Genomic DNA, 13,150 nt, shown 5'->3' with positions numbered 1-13,150 from the left:
AACTTTAGCAAGAGAACTTAAAATACATTGTGCTACCACAGCCTTTTCAGTAGAATCTTCTATAGAGCCTATTATGAGGGATAAATTTCTAATCACTGCCACAATTATTCCAAACCATAAAGAAAGAGACCTAACAAATGATGCCCATCCAGAAGAGTGAAGGCCTCCTGGCAATGTTCTTTTTAACCTATGATGTAGGTTAACAGGAGTGGATCAATGTTCTTTTTCTGACTGATTATAAAGCAGCAAAGGTACTATTAAAATTTCTTGCCCACATTGGCCTTTCCTCTTCCATCTGTCAAAGTGTAAGTTTATCCATGTATAAAATTGGTTGTGAAATCCTCCAAAAATAAAAGTATACCCCATGAGTGCACACAAGAGACCCCTTATTCAGTTCTACATTCATAGAGGCATAGGCAATGGAAAAATTGAGAGATAAGAGTTTCATTATAGCAGAGAAGTTAAGACTTGTGGTCTTAGGAAAAGGCTGTTCACATCTGGGATGTCATCTACTTCTAGGGAGAAATTTTCCTGGCTAGCTTTACCTTAAAGTCTGTGATAGGGATATAGTTTCAAGAGTCTGGAGGAGCTCTTCTGAGTTGTGAGATTATAAACCCAAGGTCCAATGTCCAGGACATTTTGCTGCCGTATATGGCAAGGGTGGTCTTTCTGTGATGTCATTCTCAGAAGACCCAATCTCCAGGCCCTAGATTGTGAAAAGTTTGATTATCTTCAGCCAGTGGACCACAAAAAGCTTTCTTTCACTGGTTAAAATACACTTTGGCATGATGCATTAAAGCCTTTAGCTGTATTAGAGTTTAAGAGTGGAAGGTACATGAGTTTCTATTATTTGGTGCATAGACCTTCCAGTGACTATTTCATTTGAGATCAACTTAAATCTTCCACTGGAGTGGAGCTGATTACCATTAATCTACAATACTTTCACCAAGGCAGCTAGCTTTGCCTAATGCTATTGTATTTATAATATCCTATTTAACTGTTTTACAACTTGTCTGGTGAAACAAGTACTTTTATCACTGGAGATTTCTCCAGGAATGTCCCATGAGGAAAACATATTTCCTAATAACCTTGTAGCTACCGTTACAACATCAGCCCTCTTGCATCGGAAAACTTTTATACAAACAGAAATATGCATTGAAATGACAACTGAATACAATTCCTTTGTAAATATTTAAATGAGCCATAAGGTAGCAAAAATATGCCTAAAATTTTGATCGTTGGCCCAGCATTATGGGATTGTAAAACCAAACATTAGTCATAAATTATTTTAGCAATTTAAAATAGTCACCACAAATATATATATTTACATATATTTTGGACTATTTTCTCTCTTCCATGATGAGTCATGAAATTCAGAGCTTTTAGTAATGGAAGATTTAAGGACTCAGGAATGACCAGGTGGCCATAAAGGCTCTCCAAGGATCCATGCTTAACCCTGGCATACATCCTAAATATCAATTTTGTTTTTTCTAATTTAGGTGCATAGCACTGTTTTTTTAGATGGGTTATCATAGATAATTTGACTTGGAACATTGAATTCATTCAAATTGCCCATCTTAACAATTTTGGTACTGGCTGATTTAACATGAAAATGTGACAAAGTATTTTCTTGGCATTCAATTAATTCTTATACTACTTGGGTTACCCGTTTTATAACCAATCTATCCTTTTATTGGAGTTCTGGGAATCCTTACCAAGTCTAAATGATATGATCCTAAAGTTATCAAAAACTTGTACACAAGAGTGCTTTCCAGAATCTTTTCCATCCTTTCATGAACCTCCTTAAAGATACAATATTCTAGGATTTTGCTTGCTTGTGAAGTTTTCAGAAATTGCATCAAAATTAAGCAATTAACTGTGGAAATGACTTTAAATAGGCATAGTTAAAGGTACAATTCATAAGAAAATTTAGTTATTTCTGTGGCCTATAATAATTTAACATAATAACCATAATTGTGACTGATAGTACATACACAAACATATCAAAATTTTAGGAACCCCATATAATTTTTGAACATATATGAATAACATGTTTAATAAAATATAATTCAAAGAAGATTAAACATAATTTATTATTTGGCAATGCATTTCTTATAATTTAACATATCAAATAATACTTTTTATCTCTCTTTTGGATGCTTCAGGGGCCCTCTGTAGCATTCCAAAGTTAGAGTTGAAAAAAAGACCTATTTTTTAGGTTGAAATTTGATTTTTGGAAGCCTCTCAAATATGTCAAAGTGAGAGTGGCAGGAGGAAGCCAAATGCCCAAGCAGATAGGGAAGGATCCCTGGTGAAACCCCACCTCCAAGCTGAAGACAGTTTAAAGCCTGAAAGCCAAGCTAAAACTTAATCCCTCAGACTGAATTGAGAACTTCTCTTACTGTTTGGTGTGCTTTCCTCTGATTGATACCAATCCTTCATTTATTTAAAATATACCTACCCTTTCCTAACTGGTTTTCTATACTGTTGTGCCCACCTTTAAGTGGTATCTTTGCTTTAAGCTTTTTTTGAATACTCACAAACCAATCAGCAACTCCCTATTCTGAGTATATAAAAGGCCCTGGACCCAGCCATGCGGGAGACTTTCTCACCTTTGGGTAGGGGAACCACACCCCACACTCCCTCTTTGCTGAGAGCTTCCCTCTTACTTAATAATTTTTACTCCACTCACTCTCCAGTGTCTGTGCACCTAAGTCTTCCTGGTTGTGAGACAAGAACTCAGACCTAGCTGAGCTTAAGGAGCAGAAAGACCACAATAAAAGGTTTAAACACTTAATCAAAGTAGAATCACAGGTCACTATAAAATAATAGTGATTCATTTTGCCAAAGTGTTAAAAGATTTTTGAAAACAAAAATCTTCATGCTTTAATAGGTGACTCAGTTTTCTAAATATTCTAAAAACCTGAGAGAGCTAAAATGAGACAGAATCTGCCTCTTTTTCTATCTTTACTCTTTTTTTATTGTTTACAATTTACTCAAAAGGTGAACAGGAGTATTTTACTGACACTTGTTAACACTACATATAACTTTTGTTCAACAGAGAAAAATACATGTTACTTTTGTATTTATATATAATCAATAAAGTCAATTTTAGTAAAACTGTGTAAGTAAATTAATTAAATCTCTATTAATTTTGGCCATACCAGATTATCTTATGATAATACAAAAGGCTTATACCTTTTGTAATATCTTATAATTTAAAATTTTTCAACTTTTTATGTTTTGGTTTTATTTAAATACTTTTTATTTTTTCTATCTGAAACAACCTTTAAGTAACTTCAAATTAGATAAAAATTTTTAACAAACACACATTTTTAGGCCTTTACAACTTTTCTAATCAAAAGTATATCTTGCTTTTGTTTGCATACTCTCTATAAAGAATTATTTTTTATATCTAATAGTTTTAATTATACATATTAACTACATTAACTCTTAGTAACCTTAATTAAAAAAAAAAAAATCCCTAGGAAGTAATTTTGAATGGTTGTATATCAGGATTTGTAGAACAAAACATTTTATAATTTTATAGAAAAATGTTTCATAAAATTTTGTTTATTAACAGATCTAAATATAATTAGCTTTTCTATGCCATATAAAAATAATTTGCCAAGGTATTAAACTTTAACTTGTTTTAAATAATTGATGATTTAGTATTTTACAAATGACTCATATATTTTTATTATTTAATTTACCATAACATGACTTTAAGATTTTGAATTACTAGAAATAACTTTGAAACTATAACACAAGTACCCTTCCCAATGTCATTTTCAGTAATCCTGGGTCTCAGGTGGCCATGTGGCATCCCAGATACCATTGAAGGTCAGGGCCTGTCTGAGTCCTGAATTTGCATATCAGTTGTAGAGCTCAGGACCTCAAAGACAGAGCTGTGAAGACTATGCCTGGAAGATTCAACCCCTCCTAAAATAGCCAGGAGGCAATGCTGAGGCATGGAAGAAGGGGCCATACTTGGCTTGATTCTGCATTGCAGCTGCTTGTCTAGGCACTGAGGATATTGTAACCGCCCAGGTGGTTCATCTTGCCCACTGCCTAGACAGAGCCAATTCATCAAGACAGAGTAATTGCAACAGAGAAAGGGTAATTCACACAGAGCTGGCTGTGTGGGAGACCGGAGCTTTATTATTACTCAAATCAGTCTCCTCAAGCATTCAGGGAGCAGAGTTTTTAAGGATAACCTGGTGGGTGGGGGGAAGCTAGTGAGCCAGGAATGCTGATTGGTCAGGGATGAAATCATAGGGAGTCAAAGCTGTCTTCTTGAGCTGAGTCTGTTCCTGGGTGGGGGCCAGAAGATCAGAGGAACCAGTTTATTGATCTGGGTGGTACCAGCTGATCGAACAAGTGCAGGGGCTGCAAAATATCTCAAGCACTAATCTTAGGAGCAGTTCAGGGAGAGTCAGAATCTTCTAGCCTCCAGCTATATGACTCCTAAATCATAATTTCTAATCTTGCCGCTACTGTTAGTCCTATAAAGGCAATCTAGTTTCCAGGCAAGAAGGAGGAGGTCTGCTTTGGGAAACAGCTGTTACTGTCTTTGTTTAAAATATAAACTATAAACTGCCAGGTCTGACCTACAGACCCTGACCAAGCGGCAGATGAAAGACATACATTGACACAGATATTTTGCCTGTCAGCATGGCTAACGGGCTCTGCTGCCAGAGTCCACAGTGGCCTCGATAAGCTGGCAAAGTTCGCATTTATTTAGTACAGGTTAAATGACAAATGTGTAGAGTAAACACCCTAGAGGGTAATTAACATTGCCCTGAGTAGAGAGCAGTCATATGCCTGCTGATGATCAAAGGTCGGTCTTAGGACCACATGAGTAAATAAGCTATTTAGATAAACTCCCCTACATTCCCTTGTTATTTGCTTTTTACTATTAGCTCAAGGTAAGAGGATCAGACTGCCTTCAGCCATAGCCCTTTCACAAAGCTTTTGTAAAACCTTCCAGCCTTCCAAGAAGGTTTGCATCTTTCTACAATTTTTCCCACCACCCTCACCGAATTCCTATAAGAAGCTAAGTTTCTCCTAAAGTTAACTCAGCCTATATCTAGGAATGAACAAGGACAGCTTGGAGATTAGAAGCAAGATGGAGTTGATTAAGTTAGATCTCTTTAACTGTTTCAGTCATAATTTTGCAAAGATGGTTTCAACATGTCTCCATGTCTCACAATGGCCACTAAATATTTTCACATACACATAACATATAAACATATAGACGTAACAGACACACAGACAGAAGCAGATCTTATAGATTTACAAGATTCTTCATTTGCCAGTTTCCAAAGTTTCTCCCCCACTATCAATTTCTTGATTACTTGTTTCATACCATAAACAGTTGTTAGAAAGGCAACTCAAAATTTGCATCTACAAAGAAGGGACTCAGGTGAAACAGTGTAGAAAATTTACTCCTCTAAGAAACAGAACTTAGATTTAAACAAAGGCAAAGTTTGTTATGTAAACTTTAAGCCATTGTCTTCCTCATAAAGTTCCTGGTAGTTTAAGTGTATCAACAGAGATGCCCATACAAATGCTGATTTCCTTTAAAGTTGTACATTTCTGTTGCAAAAGTATTTTCAAGATAGCCAGTTAAATGCCAGAAGGATGCATTTTAATTTTTTAGGTCTTTTTAATTTAGCTGAAATTACTGGGTTTAGGGTGGAGTCAATTTTAAAGAACAAGGCAAAGAAAGCATTCTCCATACCTAAAATCAGCATGGATAGATCAGAAAAGGAAGCAAGCCTACTTTACCGGAGGGCATACCTTCTATAAACACTTTAGGGTAGGATTCTTTCACATTCAGGGCTAGATTGTAACTAAGCCATAGGTTAGCAGATTTAATTTTTCTTATCAATTGGTCATGTAAGCTTTTTATTTTCTTTTTATAAAGAGTCTTTTTTAAAAAGCAATAAAAGTATTGAAATCTTTTTAGAAGCTTCTGCATATCTATCTGCACTCATTCCTGGATGAGTCTAATTTGAGAGTCCTCATTTTCCACTGCACTTCTTAAAGCGCAGTGTTATTCATTTGGAATGTTTCACTGTAATGTTAAATTATCTTCAGTAGGATTTTGCTATTTCGCTAAGCGTGTACCACTTCCCAAGCCTAACGTTTATATATGTAAATTTAGGCATAGCTGGAAAGCAGATTACTCAGTTCTTTAGAAATTAAGGATCCCATTTTTTGCCTTGAATCTTGGCTTTGGCTCTCAGATCCCCTTGATCAACCTAGGAAATGACCTTTCCCTAGCTAAGCACACAAGAAAAATAAACAAAGGGGTAGAACACAAAAATCCCTGCAAATTTTCAAAAGCTGAAGTTTACGGCCCCTGCAATATTGCCATTTATTACTAGTTTCTCTCTGACCCAGTCAGACATAAGAGGCCTCAAACTGAATCTAAGCCAGTTAATTACCAGAACCAATCCAATTCTGGAAACAGTCCAGTCTGTCATGACTTCCAAACCCAGGTTAGATCAGAAATTTGCTCAAACTTGGAGAGCTCAAAACACAAATCTGCAGAGCTTTGGAATCCACTAGAGAACTTACCATGATGCCCAGTTGATGCAAGAGAGAAATAGATGCAATGGGCCTCTGAGAATCTCTCTTGGTCACTTGGCACCTCCAAAGCCAGAGTAGGCTCAGTGAGACTCCAGTGGAGCTGAGGCAGTAGAATAGGGTCTGGAGACAGGGAACATGTGGCCAATTCATGCTGACTTCCTCGAACTGAATCAAAAGGAAAACCCCAACTCTCCATACCCAAGGAACAAAAAGATCAGAAGCTACTGTCTTTGCAACCCCCACCCCTTTCCACTGCCTCTCAGATGAGAAATGGAAAGTACGTCTGATTTGTCCACTCCTACAACCAGTCTTCATATGCATAAAGTGTAACTTTGTAACTTTACTTCAGCCTCTGATTGGTCACCTCCTGCAACCAATCAGACTGGTCATTGGCCACTCCTTCATTTACTTAGGTATAACCAAGTAACCAATGGGAAACTTCTAGAAGGTATTTAAACCCCAGAAAATTCTGTAACCAGTGCTCTTGAGCAGTTTGCTCAAGCCCACTCCCACTCTGTGGAGTGTACTTTTATTTCAATAAATCTGTGCTTTTGTTGCTTCATCTTTTGTTCCTTTCTTCATGCATTTTGTCCAATTCTTCGTTAAAAACACTGAAAACCTGGACAACTCATAGTCAAGACCCTCCACCAGTAACAGAGCTGTGTGGTGGAAGATTTATGGACAGAAAAAAGAAAGTGACGTACAGAAAATGGAAGGGAGGTACAGAAACTGCCAGATATAGTTTGGTATTTGCCTTATTTGAACATGGTTTGAACAGTTGGCCACCCTTAGTTGGCTGAAAGTCGGTGATTGACACGAGAGTACGTTATAGTCTGTTTATGCATCCAGTTAGGTTGCAGTTTATTATGTACAGAGAAACCTTTAGGTTGAAATTAAAATATGTAAGGAGTCAACTTCAGACTGAACTGAATGTAACACCCTAGTGAGGCATCACTAAAGAGATCTCTATTTCATGTGTGTGTCTCTTTCAGTACCTAACACGTCATGCCCATAATAAAAATCAAAAGGTTATTTGTTGAATAATAAACAGAAAATGTGAATACTTATTTTTTATAAAGTGATGTGACATTTATAAAATGACATTTAATGAAGTTATCTGATTAGAATTCAAGTTTAATGTTTAAAAGTCAGAAGAATTTCTATATAGGACTGGTAATCAGAAAATGAAATAAGAAAACAGCAAAGAATTTTCGGGTGCTTAGGAGTAAATTAAACATAATAACAAACGTATACAAGACCTTTATTGACCAAAACATAAATTATTATTGAAAGACATTAATGAATATTTGACTAAATGGATAAATAATGAGTGATATCCTGTTACTGTAGGTAAAACATCAGTATTACAAATATGTTAAAGTCTCTCAAATTTATCTCTAACTTCAGGCAATCTATAAAATAACTATGATATTCATTGAATTTAAAGAATGAATTACTATATAAAATTCCCATGAAATTATAAAGACACAATAATGGTATTTGTTTTCAAAAAATAAAATCGGCAGTTAAGTGAATGATATTTATTAGTTATTAAGACATATTTAAATGTATGTTAATTATAACTCTTTGTTCTTTGTAAGGTATTAGGCAAATAAAGTGAGAGAACAAAATACTGTGGTAAACATATTAGTCATTTATGTATGGTGTATGTTGGTTCAGATCCATTGGAAATAAATAAAATTTAAAATTAATTGTATAGAGAAAGGTAAATATCAGTATGTTTTTTGGAAAAGAAGTTTAATCATTATTGCTTAGTTTATTTTAAAATATAATCTTATTGTTTAAGATGTATAATTGAAAAACCAATATTTTACATATATATATATATATATATATTTATGTATTTATTTATTTATTTATTTATTTTTGAGACAGAATCTTGTTCTGTTGCCCAGGCTGGAGTGCAGTGGTGCACTCTCAACTCACTGCAACCTCCCCCTCCCAGGCTCAAGCAATTCTCATGTCTTAGCCTCCCAAGTAACTTGGATTACAGGTGCATTCCACCACAGTGGGCTAATTTTTGTATTTTTAGTAGAGATGGGGTTTCAACATGTTGACCAGGCTGGTCTCCAACTCCTTATCTCAAGTGATCCACCTGCCACAACCTCCCAAAGTGCTGGGATTACAGGCATGGGCCACTGGCACTCAGCCTGAAAAACATACTTTTAAAAATATATAGGGGCCCCACACGTAAGTCACTTGGTAGTTGCCACTCTATCCTAACAAGTAGGAAGCTAAATAAACAGAAAATAATCCATAATTTTTATTGCATCTATAAGACAAGTGAGGTTATGGGACAAAGTGCTGCTCCCAAAACTGGAGAGAACAATAGGCAAATACAGAGATTCACAACCTATCAGGGCAAAAACCCACTAGCAGAAACTTCTTCTGGAAACCTGCTCAGTTTGTGGGCTGAAAAACCTGAACCGTACTTGACAAATTGTTGGAGGTTCTATAAAACAGCCAGGATAGACAAAATGATGATCGTAACTTCTTATCTATAAAAAATTACTTTTAATAGTGAAATGTTAAGTAATTTAATCAAAACATTAGATTTTGTAGAACTTTGTAAATATAAATTTAACATAGACTTTGAAAACGGGAAGTAAGAAGATGACAAGAAATATGTGAGTAGGTTTACTTTTATGTATTTTCTTTTCTGTCGTTTTGGATTAAATAATATTTTATATGAACACAATGGTGTTTTCTTAAATTGCCAGGAGGCTTCAAACATTTTTTTTTTTTTTTTTTTTTGGAGATAGAGTTTTACTCTTGTCGCCCGGGCTGGAGTGCAGTGGCGCAATCTCGGCTCACTACAACCTCCATCTCCGGGGTTCAAGCGATTCTCCTGCCTCAGCCTCCCAAGTAGCTGGGATTACAGGCACATGCCACCATGCCTGGCTAATTTTTTTGTATTTTTAGTAGAGATGGGGTTTCATCATGTTGGCCAGGCTGGTCTCGAACTCCTGACCTCAGGTGATCCACTCGCCTTGGCCTCCCAAAGTGTTGGGATTACAGGTGTGAGCCCTCATGCCTGGCCAAGGCTTCTAACTTTAACAGAAATTTTTATTATAAAAAGTAGAGAGGCTGAATGTATGAAAATGATAAGCCCTAACTATGCATTACCTACAAAAGTCTTATTTCAGCTTTAAGGAAGCACATAGGCTGAAAATGAAGGAATAGAAAAATACGTTTCATGCAAATGGAAACCAAAAGATAGCAGGGTAGCTATATTTATTTTAGACAAAATAGACTTTAAGTAAAAAATTGTAACAGAAAATAATGATCATCAGGTGGGATAATCTTTTTCTGTTCTTCCTTTTGGAGGACAGATTATAACATGATTATTGGAGATGCATGAAACACGGTCAACATCTATACATAATCAGGACTTGAAACATCCTGATTGTTCCTATTGCATTCTTTCTGATGATTTTGATATAATAAAAAGAAGACAATGAAAGTCATTATATAATGATAAAGTGGGCAATTTCTTAAGAGGATATAACAATTGTAAATATATATACATCCAACATTAGCACACAAAAATAAATTGAAGGAAGAAATAGACAACCATATAATAACAGTAGGGGACTTCAATACACTACTTTCAATAATGGATAAATCATCAAGGCAGAAAATCCATAAGGAAACTTTGGACTTGACTAAATTTTACACCAAAGAGACCTAACAAATATGTAGAGAATATTGCATTCAACAGCAACAGAATATACATTCTTCTCAAATATACATGGAACGTTCTCCAAGATAGATAATATGTTAGGCCATAAAACAAGTCTTAACACATTTCAATCAAGATTGAAATTATGTCAAGAATTTTTTCTGACCATAATGACATGAAACTGGAAATCAACAATAGGAGGAATACTGGAAAATTTAAAATATGTGGAAATTTAAAAACCTGCTCTTGAACAACCAAAGGGTCAAAGAATAAATCAAAAGAAAAATTTTAAAAATATTTTGAGACACATGAAATTGAAAACACAAAATACTAAAACTTATGGGGCTATTAATACATAAAACAAGAATACAAAGGATCATTAGCGACTACTATAAACAATTATATGCCAACATATCAGATAACCGAGAGGAAATAAATGAATTCCTCAAGACATACAACCTACCAACACTGAATCATGCAGAAATATAAAATCTGAGCAGACCAATAATGAATAAAGAGATGAATCAGTGAATAATAATCTCTCACCAAATAAAAATGTTCAGGATCTATTGACTTGCTTCAATGATGTATTCTACAAAGCATTTAAATACTAATTAATATGAATTCTTCTGAAACACTTCCAAAAATACAACTAATCTAAAGTCTATATGGAGACGCAAAAGACCCAAAAGCCAGCACAATATTGAAGAAGAACAAAATTGGAGAACTTATGCTATCTAACTTTAAGACTTACTAGACAGCTACAGTAATCAAGACATTGTGGTATTGGTAAAAGAATAAAAAAAAGATCAGTGGAACACAATAGAGCCACAGAAATAAATATACACATATAGCTAACTGGTCTTTGACAATGAACACGGTACAATGCAAAAAAGATCGTCTTTTTCAACAAATGTTGCTGAAAACAACTGGGCATACATACTGTTAGAAATGTTTGTTCCCTGGTGCCATAAAGAAATAGCATTTGAACATAAATTTAATTTCCTCAGCAAGGCCATTTTTACTTTCTGCAGAAAGGGTACACTCACCAGCAGTTTTGCCACGAGAGTACACTGAACAAAGGAGACAGGGTCATTTATAACCCGACACATCCACCTTACTGCTGTGTCCGGTTTCCATGGGCAGGAACGGGACCTCACATTCTGTGTTTGTCCTGATTGGCTAGCAACTTAGAACTTTTTAAAAGAGGCAAAGGCATAGGAGAACAAAAGAAGGAGGAAGTAACTTGTGGAATGCTGAGAAAGGTAAAAACACCTTCAAATAAGGAATAGGAACAGGTTGTGACCTAATGCTTGCTTGAACCAGTATAAGCATGCCAGGGCAAATATTTAGGCTAAATTGTGGGAGCTAAGAACATAAAGTACCTTGATTTCTTTATCACAGCTAGCAGATATTTAAGAATGTTAGCACATGTCTTTGAATACATTTTGCTTCTAAGAGAAGCTACTGTTTTTTCCTAATTAGACCGGGAGGAAAGTCTTTGAAGAGGAACCTCTACTTTCCTTTTTACAATACCAAAAAAAAAAAAAAAAAAAAAAAAATGACACAGACCTTATACCTTTCACAAAAGTTAACTCATAATGTATCACAAACCTAGATGTAAAGTGCAGATTATAAAACTCCTGCAAGATAACATAAGAAAATCTAGATGGACTTGAATTTGGCAATGATGTTTTAAATAATGACACAAAAGGAACAATCTATGATAGAAAGATGATAAACTGGACTTCATTAAAATTAAAATTTTCTGTTCTATAAAAGACACAGTGAAGAGAATGAGAAGACAGGCCACAAACTGGGAGGAAACACAAACACATTGCAAACACATATATAATAAAGGGCTATTATCAAAAAGAACACTTAAACTCAACATAAGAAAGTAAGCCACCTGATTTTAAAAAATGAGCCAAAGACCTTAACAGACAACTCAGCAATCTACAGATGACAAATAGACATAGGAAATATGCTTAGTATTATGGAAATATAAATTAAAACAGCAGTGAGATACAAGTACACATCCATTAGAAGGACAAAAATTGAGAACAGTGACAAAAACAACCCTGGCAAGGATGTGAGGAAAAAACAACTCTCATTTATGGTGGAAATGTAAAATGGTACAGCCATTTTGGAATAAAATTTGACAATTTCTTAACAAACTCTTACCATATAATCCAGAAATTATATTCATTTGTATTTACCCAAAGGAGTTTAAAACTTATAAGCACACCACAGTGTATGTACAAAAATGAATATATTGCACCTAGAGTGAACCCTAATGTAAACATGTAAACGGTGGACTTTGGGTGATAATGATGTTTTAAAGTAGATCCATCACTTGTAATAAACGTGCCACTCTGTTAGGGGATGTTAATAGTAGGAGAGGCAATGTTTACATTTAGAATCAGAGGGCATATATGGAAAATCTCTGTGCTGTGTGCTCATTTTTGCTGTAAGCTTAAAACCGCTCTAATAATTTTTAGTTTTCTTTTTTCAAAAAAAGTTAAAAATATGTAAAAAGTATTATCAACTTGGAGTAGGTTTGATTTTCTTAAAAGATGGAAATATCAAGCCTTTGATAAATTTGCTTGCTAGAAAATGAAAAATACATTGTATCAGAAAGACATCAACAAAATTAGCATTTTAGTAGTAGTCTTGCAAAGGGTGCCCAATATATATAACTATAAGAAGTAAGCAAAAAATTAAATGTTCAAATCAGTAAGACGGATACACAAATAATTGGTAAAGAAACACAACATATTCACAGTAAAATATAAACATTATAGGCCAGGCACAGTGGTTTATGTCTGTAATTTCAGTGCTTTTTGAGGC

General features: G+C 34.9%; 1 non-coding gene across 1 annotated transcript; it reads left to right on the top strand.

Annotated features, from left to right (window-relative positions):
• Positions 1–9,904: 9,904 nt before the first annotated feature.
• On the top strand, positions 9,905–10,039 carry LOC112135960 (U8 small nucleolar RNA). Its single transcript, XR_002917177.1, has one exon. It is a non-coding gene; the product is annotated as a U8 small nucleolar RNA (small nucleolar RNA).
• The last annotated feature ends 3,111 nt before the right edge of the window (positions 10,040–13,150 follow it).

The sequence above is a fragment of the Pongo abelii genome, chromosome 10 (assembly GCF_028885655.2).
Source record: "Pongo abelii isolate AG06213 chromosome 10, NHGRI_mPonAbe1-v2.0_pri, whole genome shotgun sequence".
Taxonomy (NCBI): Eukaryota; Metazoa; Chordata; class Mammalia; order Primates; family Hominidae; genus Pongo; species Pongo abelii.
This window is presented reverse-complemented; position numbering and strand designations above follow the sequence as displayed.